This window comes from Eleginops maclovinus, chromosome 7 (genome assembly GCF_036324505.1).
Source record: "Eleginops maclovinus isolate JMC-PN-2008 ecotype Puerto Natales chromosome 7, JC_Emac_rtc_rv5, whole genome shotgun sequence".
Lineage (NCBI taxonomy): Eukaryota > Metazoa > Chordata > Actinopteri > Perciformes > Eleginopidae > Eleginops > Eleginops maclovinus.
The window spans coordinates 9791969-9811102 of record NC_086355.1 but is presented as its reverse complement, the minus strand read 5'-3'; positions in this window follow the sequence as shown (position 1 = coordinate 9811102).

Here is a 19134-nt window from a genome sequence, read left to right as displayed (position 1 = left end):
TCAATAGGACAATGTTTGGATTTGTTCACACCATTGGGAGGTTGCCCAGTATACATAGCATGAACATATGTGCATCATCATAAGTGATGTACAAAGATATCTGCGCTGTGTGGTTTGCAAATGTATGTATGGGATATATTGTTGATTCTACAGCACTGAATCATTTCTTGACAGATTGTACTTCACAGTCAGTAGAATTATTATTTGTCTGCAGTTTTCAACTAAGTGTGACAACATTCAGTTTTTCGTTTGCCTTTTTAAAAAAATCTATTTAATGCATGAAGAATTTCTCAGAGATAGGAAATCACAGAGAGATCTGGCTGCTTTAAAGAAACAAACACATACGTTTTCGGCTGTAGTTAAATATCTTTCCCTTTTTAAGTACTATCATTTTTATTGGCAAACAGAAGTCCTATTTAGACAATCAATATTTGGAATGACCTTCCAACTATCCGGTCAGGTTTTATTTTGTAGTCGTTGACTGCACCTAATTGTCATCTCAACCTGCAGTTCAGAGGAATACTGTTTACATAATGTGAAAACAAAAGATACAACCAGGGGTTTGTGTCCAAACACTCACAGGATTACATCTGGATTGCTATCATGGAGACACTAATTGATTTTCAAGGATGACAAATGACATACAAAGCCCCAGTGCCAGGGTAATTTTGAGCAAGCGATGAGAATGTACAGTCGGGCTGTCCCAAGGTTCATAGTTCTTTTCATACTCATCTCTCACATGTGCATTCGAGGCCACTTGACTCAAATTTATACTGATCTTTTATTTATACCCAGAAAAAATGGCAGATAAGAAACATAAGTGTTCTTGATATTGTGTTTTGTCATATCTAGCAGCCAAAGATTGAAATCCTGCGAAACAATTTTCTGTAGAAATGAAAGAGCGTGCCCTTCTGAACCCTGGAGGAAAATAACCCCACGGTGCGAAGCAGAATATGAAACAGAGGCACAGAATAAGTAAAATAGACAAGTGCACCAGGCTTGTCACTTTTCCATTTGCTGCCCCCGAGTGTGAGCACTTCAGAATTCTCCTCATCTCGGCGAAGACCTTCATCGTTATGCTCTATCTACTGTACTGAATAAGAAAAAAGCGAGACAAAAGCAATAAAGAAGGGACTTTTAAACATTTACCATGTTTCTGTCCATCAGGACGTAGAATGCAACAGGAAAAACAACAAAGTCATACATATACACCGCAAGCCATTGTGCATTGGAGGCGAAGTGGAAAATGCTGAGATGAGTGTCATAGAAGCAGTTTAACACGGTTGTGATATCAGACATCACTGTTGGCTCTTGACAACAGCATCATTACACAGTAATAAGAGCACAATCTCCTTCAGAGAAGCATTAAAATCAAATTAGATTATACAAGAGCTTGGCTTGATGAGCTGCGAGGGGAGGATCTCTGGTTATTACTGTAGCTCTTTAGCTGCTCGGGCTTGAATTGCCACTTGACAAAGTTGAGCCGCTTTTCACAAAAGGTCATCAGCTTCAAGAAATTAGTTTTTGAAATTCAAGTCATTTGAAACCTACACACCCAGATGGATCGCTTTCCATTTTTATACCCCCCCCTACATTCAATCTGTCAAATCACCAATGCATGCTGCTGAATACATGATGCCGGCAATAAACCACTGTGCTGTAGTTTAAACCAGAGTGACATTCAGGGATCAGGGAGCATTGTCATTCTCCGTCCTATCTTGAACTCATTACAGCACTGAGCGATGACATCTGTTTGAGCACTCATACGGTCTGACAATTATTACTGCAAACAATCCACTGTTGAGATTTAATTAAATAATAAACCAGAGGACAACACTTTTAGAAAGACAGGATATGCATGAACATTTTTGCATCATACTATTAAAATCCTGCATAACTTAAAATAAGGATCAAACGGAGTCAGCTCCTTACACAGAAATATAATTCATTTAGGCTGCTTCTACTTTTAGTGTTGCTGTACAAACATCATTTTTATGTTGAAAATTGATGTATTGATTAGTTTTATATAGTGTCAGCAATCAACATGCCCTTGAAATCAATAGCATAAAAACAAGGTTGACCTAAATTTACAAGTCCTGTCATATGCAGGATCAACTATAGCGCAGAGTCAAAGCGTAAGGAATATTCTTTGTTTTTGATTGCTTTCTATTTGACTAAACTATGACATCCAAAGAAACCACCAGAAACAGAATAAGAAAGAAATGGAAGGCCAAGACAACAATTCCCTGCTACTACCTCATGTGGAAATCATACAAAGCATCCTGCAGGCAGCAGGTTCGTTTTATAGCTTCATCTATTACCACACTGTCATTGTTAATTGTCTTCTTTTTACCTCTGCAGGATTCTCCAAATTGGTCCTATCGAATGTGACAGGAGGAAGAGCATTAAGCATCTGACAAGATGATATCTAAGTTCAATTTCCTACTCCTCACCTGATTTATACCTGCAGCAGATCATTTTCCTTTCTGTCATAAAGACCTCTATAAATCAGTGGTGCTTATGGAAGCACTACAGAACAGGGTCTCTGGATTTGTATCCCCTGTGTTTGCTATTAAGAAGCCATTACAGCCACATTTTCCTCCTTCAAACAAAAATGATCAAATCTAATACTGGCAAGATTAGAGAGATAAAGAGAAAAAGCGCTGGCAGGGCTGTTCAACACAGTCGCCCTATCTAAACAATATGGACTAAACTCGATAAAAACAGGGCTTTTTGCTGGTGACACCATTATCCATCTGTTTGGACAAAATTGCTGTATCATGGTATAAATCTGCGATACAAGTGACATATCCTCTAAAATAAAAGGGAACATTAACTGCTCTATCTTCTAGAGGCCATGGGACTAGCTGGCTATAAGCTCAGTCAAGTGTGATGGCAGTTATACTGTGTTTTACTAGACTGCAGACAATTATACTTTGCTCCTCTCCCCTAAGAAGACAAACTGCCATGGCTTCAGCTGAAATGATTTCAAATAGATTTTCCAAAATGTCTGTCGCCAGATTGCTTCCATACATTATTTCACTTAAATGGAGAGAAAAAAGAGGGAGCAAATCCACAAATCAATCACAACGGCCCACTTTACCAGATGGAAAGACGAGAGCTTTCAGAGAGTGTGTGTGTGTGTGTGTGTGTGTGTGTGTGTGTGTGTGTGTGTGTGTGTGTGTGTGTGTGTGTGTGTGTGTGTGTGCGTGTGTGTGTGTGTGTGTTGAAGACCTGCAGAGAAGGACAGTTATAGGATGTGCACAGTCCTGTATCTGCTACATGTGTCTCACTCATCTTGATGGATGACATAGAGTAGCTACTTTCAATGGTGAGCTGGCAGTGCTGTAAAAGTGGAATAATGTGCAATGAACTGACCCGATGACTTCTTGAGAGTTCAACAACTAGTTTATATAACCGATCATGTGTAATCAATTAAGAGGAAACGAACATATATGTATTTCACTCAAGACGGGCAGCACACATTAAAACACAGTCTCTAAAATTGTATTGCAGAGAGGATGCATTAAAAACACACTTAATAAGAAAAATAACAAGGGATATATTTTAACACAAAAGGGGTGGACATAAAAAAGGCTGAATGCTTTAAAATATTATAGAAAGTATTAGCATCATAATAGGCTATTTGAAGTGCCATAAGTAAAAGTAGGCTGCAGATCGTTCTGAATGTTTAGCAGTGCAATAGTGTGCAAACATTACTGAATATATTGCAAGTTAGCTTAATTTATAAATATATTTAAATCAATAATCAAAATTCACTATTCAATTAAGTCAGTAAAATGGAAGTACAAAAATGTCAATTTACAGTAGGTTGTGCTGCAAATAAATTGAGAATGAGATTACAATGGAAAGAAGCATGTGTTTATTAAATAGCTCAAGCCAAATTGGACAACCTAAACCCCGCCCCTTTACCTTATATTAAATATGGTTGGATGTTGACGTTAGAATTTCATGCTGCTCAGCCAGGTAGGCTGAATCAGGGCCGCTGCTAAGCTTTTGGAGGCCCTAAGCATAATTGCCCCCCCCCCCTAAAAAAAAACGTTAACTTTGAAGACTGTAGGCCTACCATTAGATTCGGGGAAGGGGTGGGGCTTCTTTTGAAATATTAGGTATAAACTTCTAATTTGCCCAAATTGAGGGATATGTACATACTTTAAAAAAAACAACGGTGGGCATGTTCATAACTAATATATATATATTTTTTCGTGTAATAATGTAATGATTATTATTACCAGGTAGGCTACTGGGGACCCTACGCGCTCTGCGTATAGGGAGCGGCGGACCTGGGCTGAATACGACATTTCGAACATATTGAAAGTCTAAATTCATTTTAGCCATGGCTACTCAAATATGGCGGAAAATGCTGTTTCAAATACGATCAAATATGCACGTATTGCAGCTCAGAATCTGTGACTGCGCAGACCGTGCGCTTAGTGAGCGTGCCGAGTGCCGACTGCGCGTATTCCTGTCCTCACCAACAAGTGTTCACACTCCAGTCCGACTGGTGGCGTAGGCACGTAGCTGTTTGACCGAGAATAAGAAGAAACAAATGACACAATGGTTGTTTTGAAGAGAGATAGTTTGAGGACATTTCGGCTTTTACTGTCGTTAATATAATTTATCTTTAATTGTGAACAAAGAGAGCTAAATGGCATTAGATTCCTGGCAAACAATGTAACGTGATGTGTTGATCGCCAAGCGCTTGCATGTAAGAGCGTGCACACCCACGTGATTGCAACGGGGAAAGTCTGTATGTATGTTTACATTATGAAATCATCTTATACATACACCAAAAACAATCGTCCAGTAATATCGACTGCACAATGTGATACTCTTTTGATAGTATTAGCTTACACAACCTTCTGAATGCGTTAGTTGTACTTTTAAAGAAGCATTGTTCATACTGTGGTTTTGCTCTTTTAATTAATTTAACTATGTGTATTAACTCCTACACTGCTTTTCACCCTATCAATGTAGGATAGCAGGCCAGCCACGACTTTGTACCAGGGAACCAACTCCAGTTCTGAGGCCAAAACTTCCATCTACATCAATGGCAGACGTAAGTGAAAACAGTTTTCTCTTTTTATGCTATCTCTTTAGAAATGTACTAGCTTGTAAAAATGTAGCCTATGTTCCTGTAAACAATGTACATTGTTGCAGAGCTTGGGAGACAGAAGAGACACTGGACAAACACTGTTTTCATACTTTTATTAAGGATATTAGCACGAACGCACTGTGTTGTTGAAGTAAATAGAGAGTCGGAGGATGAAACCCTCTTTGTTAGTCACATATGCACACAGCAGAGCACACACAGTGAAATTGGTCCTCTGCATTTAACCCATCCTAGTACTAGGAGCAGTGGGCAGCTATCGTGCAGCACCCGGGGAGCAATGGGGAGGGGGGATTGGAGGTCTCCGGTGCCTTGCTCAAGGGCACCACAGCAGGGCCTAGGAGGTGAACTGGGACCTCTCCAAGTAGCAGTCCACTTTCCATATTTCAAGTCTGTTTGGGGACTTGAACCGGCGACCCTACGATTCCCAGTCCAAGCCCCTACTGACTGAGCCACTGCTGGACCAACCAACGCCACACAAGGTGTTGTCATTTGGCAAAGTTCTTCTTTGGTCAGTGAAATTCCTGTAAGCACACAATCCTTACAGATTCAAGAATACTTTGTAAGGTGCACTTTTTGTGTTTATCATGAGAATCATTGAGATAGAGGCTACAAACTGAATATTCCTACATGCTTTGGAATTATATTTTCCACCTATACACACAGTGTAATCAATGTTCAGCAGGATACATTTAATTGGGCCTGTTCACTTCCATGTTGCTGTTAGTTTTATCTTTGTTTTTCAAGTTATGCTCATCTCGGAACACATTCGCTTATGTGTTCCGCTCAGTTCCCAATTCAGTTAAATTTGAATACTTTGTCCGTCCCCTGGGTTGCAATTTGAGACAAACTGGTTAAGAAACATGAAAACAAGGCCTAAGAATTCATTCACACTCAAAACTATGTTAAAACACAAGAACAAAAAAAAAAGACCAATCTAAAGTTGACTGTCATATACAAACAACGGAGCCTCCATGTACTTTGGATTTCCTTGTATCTTGTGTCTTTAACTTACCTTCCAATCGGCTGTAATCTGGTGAGAAGCAAAAGTTTACACAAAGTCTACTCATTATCATTATGGTTACAGAAAGGCTGCTGGTTAAATGGTGATAAAATAGCGGTTTACTAGTGGGGTTTGTTCACACTGCTCTTACAGTAACCTCTCATTTGTGGCGGTCCACTTGTAGAAGTCCAGATGTGGGTTCGTTGTTTTTTGCCTCATCTTCCTTGTTATCTGCAGTGCTTCCAGATAGCATGATCATCACAGCAGTGAAGTTTAGAAAACAGTTGTTGATGTGCTATGACAGTTTAGAAGAAAGTTCACAAAAGAACCAAATAAAAAAAGGAAAACTTTGTCTGGATTAACAGGATGGTTAAAAAGTTGGCTGTCATTTTCAGTCTTATTGATCTCTTTTGTTGCACACTTACAATTTGATGTTTCTCATGAAAACATACATTAGTGTGATGTATGTTTTTAGTAAAGTACCTGTTTTGACTTGGGTATCGCCATTGAATTCTGGCATAAACATCAGCATCCTGTGACCCGGGACAAAAACAAACAAACATGTAAAGACATTGAAAGAATCCCATGACATGTTGCCACTCTTTGCTGCTTTTCTATACACAACTGACAGATAGAAGAAATGATGAGTGAACAAAGCAATTGCATGCACTAAATTCTCTTGAGTCTAAATAGAAACTGTTCATATGTCTCAATATCAATCACATGGCATCTGACATACGACATAAAACACATGTGCATGTACCATGTTCTAACAACAAGTAACTTTATACTTAATTAAAATACCTGCACAAATCCAGTATTGTCTTTCAACCTACAAGGAAGCAGTCACACACATTAAGACACGGCTGCAATTCAGCATTATAGTCATGCACATTTATTACGTTTACTCTGGATGGCAAACCTCCATGCATGACTCAATCCATCTCTGTTTTGTGCAGATAGAGTTGGTCTTGAGATAAATACATGCAAATAAAAAACTGCCACAAATGTGCACAAATTTTGTGCTGAATTGAAACAGTAGATAAATTAAAGATCTGCTTCACTGATCTTCATTTGCTAAATGAAAGAATTACAGGCCTCTCATGGTTCTTTATCATCATTTTGACTTTGTTTGTGTCTCTTCCATAATGTGACTATTTCATTGGAACGTCTGGATGAAGATGTACAATAATCTACCTTCATTTAACCAATCTGTGTCTGACCCATGGTTATTCCACAGACACTGTAACTCAATAGTAACTTGAAAAGAATTAGGTTAACACAGAAATTACAGTTATGTGAAGATTTAGGACTGTGCCGCTACTAATGGTTTCCGTATGTAAATTAAACAACATTGCAGTAATGGAGAAAATGCTTTGTTTATGGGAATTATACAGTTTAGTGATATGTGATTATATGCATTATTATCAATAACTTGCAGATGACAGTACACATTTTCTATGTAGATAATAAAAAAGCGCTAAAACAACTGCTAAAGTTGCCCTAACTAAATACATTTGAGTGAATTGTAATTAAGATACTTTTTTCTTGACCGATTTTCAGAGTCTCTAGGTAAACCCCACTTGAAATAGCTAAGGCCAACAGAATAGTTTAACGCTGTCTTCTTTAATCTCTCCTTACAACCTCCAGAATCTCTATAGATAATCTCTTTTGTAATTCTCTCTTTACACTGGTGGTTTGTCTGCTTTGAACTCTACCTAAAACTTCACCAGGTAACACAGAAATACAAGTCTAAAAACTTATTGATAGATATAATTATTGCAAACACATCACACATCACAAAAAATGTAGTGGGGAATGATATGGTTGAAAGTTCAGTAATATATGTTTAGATATCCAACAAGCAAAACTATAATGTTCTCACTATTACTTAAATTATTTCACATCTAAACATTCACTTTGGCAGTTGTCATTAGGCAGCCATTGAATACCAAGACATGTTTTTGCTTGACTTGCTGTGATATGAAGAATAGGATTGGTAAACTAAGAATAACCTGAATAAAAGCAGTTTAAATGCAGCAATTTATGTAAGTGAATATGTACCTAAAGTTGTTAATGATAGATGGATTGTATGTAGGTTCCTGTACTTTATTAACATATAATGAGGCTGTAAATGTATTATTAAATGTGAGTTCTAGTTAAATGCTTATAATTTATGTGGTACTAAATGACACTAAATGAATGGCTTTGCTTGCATGATAGGATTGCAACTCTGAATAATCTGTACAAGCAACGCATCTGCTCTTTGCACTTTTCAAAACTTCAAGGAGATTTTTTCATACAGACCACAGAAATGACAATAGCTAGTGTGCCCTTGATGTTTTGAAGTGTGATGCCTGCCATAAAAAAGTCTGTACATTTATGTTTAAAGTACTGTTAGAGAAAAATCAAAAAACTAAAACAAAAGACGAAGGATAGACAGTGAAAGCACAGAGCGTAGAAGATGGCAGTTCAAAACAGTATTTAACAAAAACCAAATACAGTTTTTCAGTGTTTATTACATCTCCAGCAGTATGACAGCCCCCAGACAACATTCATGAAAGTAATTATCTCAATAAAGCATAGGTACAAAAACAATCCTGTGCCTCTTCTTTGTGGATATTAGCCTGTTGGCACCGCTGTGCTGTGACTGTGCACCACAAAGTCTTATACATGGATATTCCCTGTTGCCAGCCATAATTAATTGCTTTACAGTCTTCGAGGCCATAATGCTCATCAGTTATTAATTAGAAATTCATTTCACTGAATAAATAATGCTCATGATTGATGATGAAACTTGTAATTAGGTTCTTGGAGTAATGCACAGGGGAGAAAGCCTTTACACTTGAAACCAGGCTATTAAATACTGCTCATTTAAGGGACCGCTATACCTCTTGTCATAAAGCCGGGCTGCCATGGTAGCATCTGGATTCAGGGAGCAGGAGTAAACATTAAGTCGTTACTCACATTATGTTAGACTACCTGCTTCAATAACAACTCAGGATCCTTAATGCTACTTTTGCTGCAGAAAGAACCCCAATGCATTCCCACAGTGTCAGGTAAGAGCAGCAATGACCTGTTATCAAGTTCAAATCAACAGCCTACAGGCAAAAACAGATTATGTTATTACTAATCTGTGTCTTTTCAGACAGCAGGGTTGCTACGTAACAAAAATCTCAAGGTCCTTCCAGGCATCATATAGACTCAAGTGTTTTTTTAAATGACGAGAGAGAACTGTGAAAACTCAAGCCATCTATGGCTCAATATTGATTTTACACGGAAAGCCCAACCATTGTTGATAGCCTTTTTGATATATTTTCTTACAAAGACCAGTCCCTTTGGAGTTTTGTGGAAAATAAACCAGTCAATATACACCTATTAGGATTTCTTGATCTGAGCCCATAAACCTATGCTGTGCAGCGTTTCCGATGCTCATTGCGTCATGACAGCAGAGAGACGAAAGCTATTAATGGACGGATGGAGGGTCAACAATTAAATGGCTTTCTGTAATATTCTACTTTCTGGCCAATTAACATAATTGACTGGCAAGAGAGAGGAAGGTGCATCACGAGGGCCCTCAACAAAAAAAGACTGAAGGAAAAAAAAAACCAGCAGCTGATGATGGTGTTGCCTCATCAAGCTATATACAACTGCTGGTCCTTTTCACCTGTCATCACGGGTGGGAGTGAGCAATGGTAACCCCCCACTTCTTCTCCCTTTTGCTAACCAGTCTTTTCCCTATTAGCAATTTATAATGGAGATCAAGAAATAGTCAGTGGAGAATGAAGACAACTGTCTGCACCCATTGCTAATTGGCTTTATGTTCTCTTTCTGATAAATGGTTTGCAACTACTATAGAGTCCCGTGGATTTTATTCCCCTAATAAGACTCAATAACTGGATTTACTAACAGATAGCGGGTCAAAAAGGACATAGAGAGCAAAAATGTTAATTAATATCAATAATGGCCAATTATTAGTTTGACAGAGGGATCCAAGCTAGCTGTGTGCTCTAATGACTCCGAGCTAACTTGAAGGGAAACACTGGCGAATTAGCATAACTGTGTATGCGCACTCCATGGAGGTGCCCAGCAAACATCTGTTATGTTAGAAATTCAAATAGAATTCCTATTAGTAACCCTAGCTGTGGTTGCATAATCAGTCATTCTTCTCTGGCCATTTTGGAGGCGCTAACAATGCCCCTGTGACTGGTGGAACTCCTCCCTTTGGGCTTTCCAATCAAATTTGGCCCCATGTGGACCAGGTCCTAACAACAGACGAGGCAGCGTGGACTTCTGAGGGGAGCTTTGTGCCCTGACAGGAGCTCAGTCTATTCATCCATGACACATGACTGAAGAAAGGAAAACTGTTATTTATTTGAATACAGCGGATACAAGTTAAGGAATTAATGTTGAAATATGGCTTTCTGACCTGCTGGGATAAAGCTACTTGTTTTTTCTGCGCCTTTTGTGTGGTTTTACCCACATGCAAAGTGTGTTTTGAGCCACTGAATTGTTTGCAAGTTGAATTTATGCCATGAATTCTGCTTCAACACTGAATAAATACATAGTTCGGAAGAACATGGTGAATGGGGGTTTATTCATTCATTTTAAGACAGTAGTTTCTGTAGGATATTGAAAACAGAAAATATTCTGCTAGGGAATTGATTTTCTATTTGGAGCAAATAATGTTCGTTCTTTTTACCTTATGGGATTTACTGCAGACTCTATGGATGCTAGCGGGCATCTTGTTTTGTCTTTGTAATCAATGGCTGCTGTTATACAGAATAAATGCACTCAAAGACAAAAATCCTCACACATCCAAGATCCATCCTTAATAGCTGTATGCAATGATGTGAAAATAAAAATGAAATCCAGTTATTTTGCAGACATTATTGAACTGGTCTGTTGGCTGCTGGGTTGAGCTTAATATTCCATACTGATAACAGCGTGCAGCAAAGTATGGAATAACAAGGACTGGCTATTGTAATAACAGTTTTTCCATCCTTGAATCAAACAACTACAAATAATTGTTATACTTGTGAAGATTATCCCCACATCTAAAACATATTCTGGATGTTATGTCTCTGGCATTACAGTGCTAACTGACGAATGCGACATATGAACACATCAAATAATTTCTTCTTCCCCTCCTCTCCATTAAATAAAACCTCAGTTAAAGTAGTTCTAGACCAAGAGTTTTTTGTACTTTCTCATAATATGATTCCTTCCTATGTTTGATGTTCAGTTTGACCTTATTTTACCCTACAATATGCATTTTATCACATTTTTCTGTCTTCATCTACTTTGGCAGGTTCATGTGTAAGAGAAAAATATTCATCATTTGATAAATACTACCGTTTATTGTAGGGATATTTCCATCCAACCGTAAATTCCCAGCCTGCCTGTGCTCAGTTTAATGTCACTGCATTAATTCTTAAAGTAATATTACCCTTCGCTTTCTGTTAAATAGTGTGAGACTGCTGTCATGACTTACAACTCGGTGTGACCTTCTCTGTTATAATCTGAGCATGTAATTCCCTCTAGTGTAATGTCATGTTTGATCAGAGAGCTACCAGTGTCCTGATCTCAGCAGCGCGCAGCAGGAGGTGTGGCGAGTCAAACGGACAACCAGAGGTTCCTCTTAAGGGCAAAATCCACGCTATCTGCATACTCTTCCCGCACTTTGCTCGGCTTTGTGAGACGGTTTAATTTTTTTAATTCTGAAGCTGTCAATAATGTGGTATTAGAAAGAAAAAGTGTCAAAAAAGTGTCATGATGATGACCTTTAACCGGTAGGAGATCATATGAAATCCAATTTTTTAATTAAATCAACTGCCATATTCTTCTGGGCATTTATGTTCATTTTATTTATTAATTTACTAATTTAGCGGAGTCTTTTTTATTTTTTCACAATTGAATTTATATCTGAATCCTGATTAATATCTGTTTGTTAATGAAAAAACAACAACATATGTTTGGTGCACAGTGCTGAATCCGACAGATTTGGGCACAGTATACATGACTGGGCGACTCCATGGTTGTATATGTGAAATAGCTTCAGCTTTACGCTCCTCTCCATTCCATGGCCTCGGGTGTATAAATTTAGTTGATGGTTTTCGTTTCTCTTTCTTAATTCATTGCAGTCGGATTCCTCTTTGATGCAGTTCTGTTGTCCCCCAAACAATTGAAGTGGAGACAATGGAGGCATAATGATAGATCCGTGTACCCACCATCTGTAAGAGCAGCTGCTCCCTTGCATCTGTACAATATGCTGGAGCGGGGAGCCTCAGTAATCTGCATAATAAGGAGAGGGCTTATCTCAGTCTAGTTAATAATCACAAGCAATCGATGCACTTCATTCCCTCACTCTTGACTGATGAGAAAAAGCTGCAAAGTTTTGGTATGTTTGCCATATCCTCAAGATGGGCAGGGGTCACAGCGTAATGCCTAGCTGTTGATTTTGCCTGAAGCTACAGATTTAGTCTGCACTCTATTTCATCTTTTCATGAATACCATAATTACAGCAGGACGCTCTGAGTTATCATACTGCTTCTCCCCTTCTCACTCCCTTATAGGGTTTATAGCCTCTGTAGCAATCCCTCTCTTCATATCAGAATTGGGCGTATGACTCAAAGTCTGTGATAAACACATAGCTTGTGTACTGTTGATAAGAGTCACACTTTATAAGCAATACTCTCAGACTCTGGGTAGAATATTGGCCCTGTAAAACACTAAAAATTCATTGGAAATGTAACCTGCTGTCTGAAATGCCTTCGTAGAAACAGCCTCTGTGCATGTAGCCATAACACAAATGCCGAGAGCGGTTTTCTCAAGGACACATTTATCTCTGAATTCAGAAGAGTTTTTTTTTCTGGCCACACATAAACTGTATGTTTCACTTGAGACTTATCAAGCATTATCTTTTTAATTATCAACCACCTGCTGTGGTTATGAAGTGCGGAACTATGGCAGTGAAATATAACGTTTTTAATTGGAATAAGTGGTTTATATAGAACTGATTTGACAATAAACTTTCATAATGCTTGATAAAACATTGCCTTTTGGTCATTTAGATTCAGCTACAGGGTTTGAAAGTCACTGTTTATCTTGTAAATACTTGTTGACAGTCTGTTTGAGTACAAAATCCATCCATTGAATGGCCTTCTTGTGTGTTGTCCATATATGACATCAAACATTTCTTCATGCAATTTAATAAATGCCTCCTGGTTTATGAATCAGTAAAATTATTATTTCCTTAAACAAAGCCCCTATTTATTAGACTTGGTAATGGCTCCTAAGCAGACACTACATTGATTGGATACAAAGTATGCAATAATATTGATCAGCAAAGTCTCCCCTTGGTATAGTCTTGTTAAATATGCTCATTAAATCAAGTCTATTTAATACTCTGCAGTGTATACGTGGAATAAGCTTTACTTTTTCTGTTGAGAATACTGTAAGGACTATTTCTGTCTACAACAGACTTAGTGGTGTTGAGAAAATCATTTATTTTGACAGAGGCCTTTTCATTTGTGATGGAGGTGATCTTTAAAGTATTTCAGTCTTTAATTCCTCTTTTTGTATGATTTACTTACATAAAATGAATCACCCTTTTTAAATGTTGAATGCATTTATGCATTTTCATATCCAGGAAAATATACTGTGCCTTAAACAGAGCCAACATTCCCATGGTTTCTGAACCTCCTAATTAAGCATGCATGATGTTTCTCTCCCAGCTGCTAGGCTTCTGAAATGCACTTGGCAGGTGTATTGAGCCCCCAAGTGAGGCTCGAGAATCAGAGTGGTATACGTGGAAGTGCAGGTGTGACATGTAAGGAGGAGTCCAGGTGCTTATTGAGTTATCAGAGGCAGCCACTGCGTGTTTGATTTATCATCTGGGGTTTAGCATTGCCTTATCTGAGCGGCAATATATCAGACAACAAAATAAAATGTTGAGAAAATTACCCGCTGGAGCGCTGCAGTCGTGATAACTTACACCTTAGCACGCTGTCGGATGTAGTGTGGCACGGAGTGACACTTCATGTGAAAAATTGACGATGCTTATTGAACGTGTAAAGTGACAACACACACTAAATCATGAATGCAAAGCCTTTAGCCAAGCCAAAGCTTCACCTTGAATTCACCCTTTAAGCGTTATGATTTGTCACTGATTTGTGGTTTATGGTTTGTTTGCCTGCACTTGAATTAAATGTCTAAGTTGCGCCACACTGGGACACAGGTCTCATTTAGAGTGCATTAAGACCAATTATAGCCTCATATGTTTGAACGCCTCGTAACCACATCCATTAGAACTAGTCTTCAGGTACTCATCGTACAATTTGTGTTCTCTGACATGAATGCCTTTCGTACCTTTGCATTCTTAAGAGCCTTTAACTTCGAATGAGCCAGCCGGTCTCCATGAGCACATAAAAGGTACCCAGATTTATGGGGAGTTTTTTTATCCCTGACTCAGGCACGATCTGATAAACAAGCACACTTTGCTTGAGGCTAAATAATACTCTTTGAGGTCCTGATTTACAATGCTGTGAAGGATCCATTTGTGGTTCAGCTCTGAGGCTCGCACCTCTGTGATTGGTCATCCGTAAGCTCAAAATTTGGGCTCAGATCTACAGCTCACAAGATTGAGGATTTCTAAATGGACAAATGCATAAATGATAGTACTTTTTTTTTTATTATTCAGAGTTAATAGATGAAGAGGAATGAACTTTTCAGAGATGTAAAAGGCTTTTAGATTTAACAAAATCCTCCCCAATTCCCTTTGATTGAAGCTAAAACTGAGGCAGCGTGCAGCCAATCTAATATTCCCGGCTTTTCAAAAGGGAACTCTTTGGGGTATTGGTCCACTACATAGACTCCTAAGAGATCTGATTAAAGGGAAATCCCTCTCTGTTTTCCCCTCACCTTCTACTAATAAATCAGATGCACATTGCAAGTCTAAATTCATCTCACATGGCTTTGGTTTGCCCAGGAACATGGTCCCAGTGAAGGGGATATGTGCTCAAACGTACTACTTGTAATTTGTCCTTTTTCAGATATATGATATGTAACTATTTTTATGTAACTTAAATATACGTTAAATAAAGTGGGCTTTATTTTGGCATGCTGATAAACACTTTTTATCAAGCTATATATATATATATTTTAACTGTGTGCAGTGATTTGATTATTGTAGGAACGTTATGGACACAGGAAAATGCACTAAATCAATCATTTTGAGTTTTTTAATTGAGCATCATTTATGGTGTTTGTTAAAGCTCTTGTACGTTTTCAGATTGCCACATAAACTAACAACGATTAAAAAAGGACAAACTGTTTATCATGACAGTGAGTGATCTGTGTACTGAAGGGCATGGACCCCAGGTTACGACAGGAACAATAAACTAATGTTAAATAAAATCAAGTAAGGTTGTGACTTAAAATGAAGGGCAAGACAATTCTCTATCACTGACGCACACAATATAATGTGTCTACAAGTTCCATTAAAGAAAACATTTAGCTTTGATATTAACTAGTGAATTAACTGCTAATGATAGCATCAAGTTGCATTAATGAGAGAAGAATCACAGATCATTAACCTCTTGTGGATTGCCTATAAAGAGGGAGAAGAGGATCATATTTGATAAGTATTGAATTTATATTAAACTTCTGGCATTAAACTATTTATCTCTTAAAATGAAGCAATGCCGTTCTTTGTTTTGTTAATTTTAAGTACATTTATAAATGTTAGAAGAACCCAGCTTATATTCATCACAATCCTCTTGTGTTGCCCAATCAGACTCGGTCTTTACTTAAAAACCGCACTGCTTTGAGATATATTTATCTTCATATCAAATGTCACTAACCTACCTTTGCTCTTTAACCTGCCTCATTTATCTGCAGTTGTTAAATGAAGTTCAACACCTGAGAAAAACAACCAACTGTTTTGTGAGGTGGTTTATAGAAATTCAACGCTGTCATTGTGGTTCAAATACATCTAATCTAAGCCTGTTCTTTTATTTGATGTTTATGGGGTTGTGAGAAGGCCATGACATTGTTGGGTCATATTTTGACACATTAATTGGACTAAGGGTTTTTCATCACAGCTGCTGGGAAATTAAGAGGAGATTGAAAGCCCCTGATGTCTTGTAATTACCGTCTCATGTTGTGTAGCCTCACTTATGAACAGCAGCGCTCTCTGATAAATGGGCAGTAAAAGCAATAATAGAGTAACTACCATACAACAGCGTAAAGAGGGAAACGGCTCCTTTTACGTCAAAAGTGGAGATCATGAGAAAGCAATTCAATTTGCGACATTTAGAAATGAATACAAAGTAATGTATATAGGATCCAACCAATCCAGTTGTACTAAAGTCAGAATAGAATTACACGGTTAACTCCGGCGTGACCACAATCAAGTATCAGCACAATCAACTACACCATTTTGGCGGTGTAGCAGCATGCTTATCAAAGGTCATATTCCGCCCACTGTGTTTTAGGCCGCGCTCTAAAAAAGGGGAGGGGCAGCATTCAAAACAAATCGCTGTCCCTGATATCAGCTGGTTAATCCTCCCCTTTTAGTGGCTTTATTGGTTCATTCAAGAGGGTCTGTTGACATTCCCCCTGCCCTGTTAAAAGGCGACTGCATCTCAAGTGAAATCTGGAGTGTTCTTTACACAGGCGGGAGCCCCATGTGGCTCCTGCCTCCCAGTGGGCCTGTGATTTTCCTGCTTTAAGTGTCTACTGTCAACACTAATTTGTCCCACTCCTCCTCCGCCTCCTCCGGAGGGGGTGGCTCTCCTAAAGTTTTAATAAAAGATCAGCTATAACTCCCTGTTTTTGGGGGTGAGACAAGAGCTTTAAAAGCCACAGAGGCAATAAGATGCCAGGTGATGATTACAAGGCTTGAACAGAAGCAGTTACCAATACCACATGCTGTTTTACACAGCACACTGGAAGGGTGTGCTGCAGCCAAAGTCATCTTTACAGGTTTGTCATCTACAAATAAGAGTCGAGTGTCAAGATTGAATCCTGGGATATCAAAATATATATATATATATATTTTAAGTTTATAGGACTAAATTGAATTTGATGAGATGGAAAAATTAAGCTGATTTCGTTCAAAATCCTGAATATCGTGAGATAGTTGTTCAAAGGTTGGTGCTCTTAAAAACCTACAGTCTCCATCTCCTGCCATCAAAATAGAGACATTGTTTTATTTTAGTGAGCTACGGTATATATTGGGTACATCTCATTTTTGAATAATCACAACATCCGTCTCAAATGGTGTTGATGTAAAAACTTTGTATAAAAGTTACAATTACATTTTTCATTTTATTCCCTCTGTGTGACTGCACGTGTCTCTCCACACTGTTAGTGGTCTAATACAAACTGAAAATGTGTTGTAGCCCAATAAATCCCTTTGTGCTGTTTCATTTATCCGTTTTTCCTCAGCATTATTAAGAGCAACATGATTGCAAATAATAGTTTCCGACATGTTTTGCTTGAATACCATTTCAGAGCTCGACAAAGTAAATTGCTTCATTTCATTTGTCTGCCTTTGATGTCTTAAAGAAAATCAATGGGAAAAGTAATTTCTCACCTGCCATTTAACCAAATTCCCATTTACCTGAATGATAGGTCCCTGGGAAAGCAGTCAGGAGACTTTGTTTTCAATTATCCCTGACTTGTTTACATAGTGTTTTGTTCACTACATTAGTTGTGAACATACAAATCTCATATGGGTTCTGCTGTTATTGCGGAAGCTAATGCAATTTCACAGGTAGGCAAGAACCATGTAGAAAATTGTTCAATATCTCAGTTGAATCCCAATTTTCCCTGCATTGTTTTGTCGCACGGTGTATTGTACGGTTATGGTAATGTAATATGCATAATTCATACACCTAGGGCCCCCTCCTCATTTTTGATTCTGCTGTCCTGCCTGTTCATCTGAAGCTGAATTAATGCTACATTGTCCATTAGGCGGCCATAACACAGGGCAATACTGTCACACACTGTGCTTGAACTGAAATTCCCTTGAGGCAAATGGTATTCTTCATTTTTCCATTCTTGTATTTGCGGCTATACAAGAATTGCTTTTAGCAAAACACCACATTTCTCATTTTGGGTCAAGGCCGATATTTTAGACGGATACCAAGATAGTAATTCTGCTTATTAAATGGAAACAGCTTTTTCACGAGGAACTGAATGAATGTTTTTCCTACAGTCCGGAGGCAGAATTTTGCTTTGCTTTGTGCTAACTGTGTTTTAGCTTGCACTATTCTCAGGTGGATCAGTGGCTGTGAGAGCACAAAGAAAGAGCGTAAGATGTGGCTTGTTATCCTCTCCAGGGTTCACTTAGAGAGCCCCAGACTGCTGCAGTTGTGACCTTCATAAGGCACTGTCTCCCTGCTGGGAACACACACACACCAAGCACTCCACTCCACAGCCGGCACTCATTGGGTCATGATGGGGCTAAGCAGCCCCATTACAGCATGCTCATCTAGGCTGGAATCACGTGCACAAAGCATAGAGATGGACTCTAGCCAAGAGGTCTTGGGCCCGTGGTTTCCTGCTCCACAGCCCTAATGTACTGTACTTAAAGCTGCAGGAAGGAGTGTTACAGTCCAAGATACAGTAAATTAATATCCTGTTTTTTGGTATGATATATCAGTGTCACCTTCTCCTCATGATACCATTCTGGTGAAGTTTGAGGCTGCGCTGAGTGTATTATAAATCCATTTTTTGGACAAGATGTGGTCAGTTTAATGATCATTATGTGGCTCAGATGGAAAAACAAGGGAATAAGGTGAATCAATGATTGATTTTACAATGTGACTTGATTCATTGGTAGTGCTGTGATAAATGGCCGTCTTATCGAGCTTGAGGGTAACGGTTTTGAAATATATTTCTATGTTGTGAGAGAAAAATCACGAGAGGCCTTTTTCGTGCTTAGTTTCATTAGTTGATCAGTATTAATATCCCCTAACATCTTAAAGTGTAC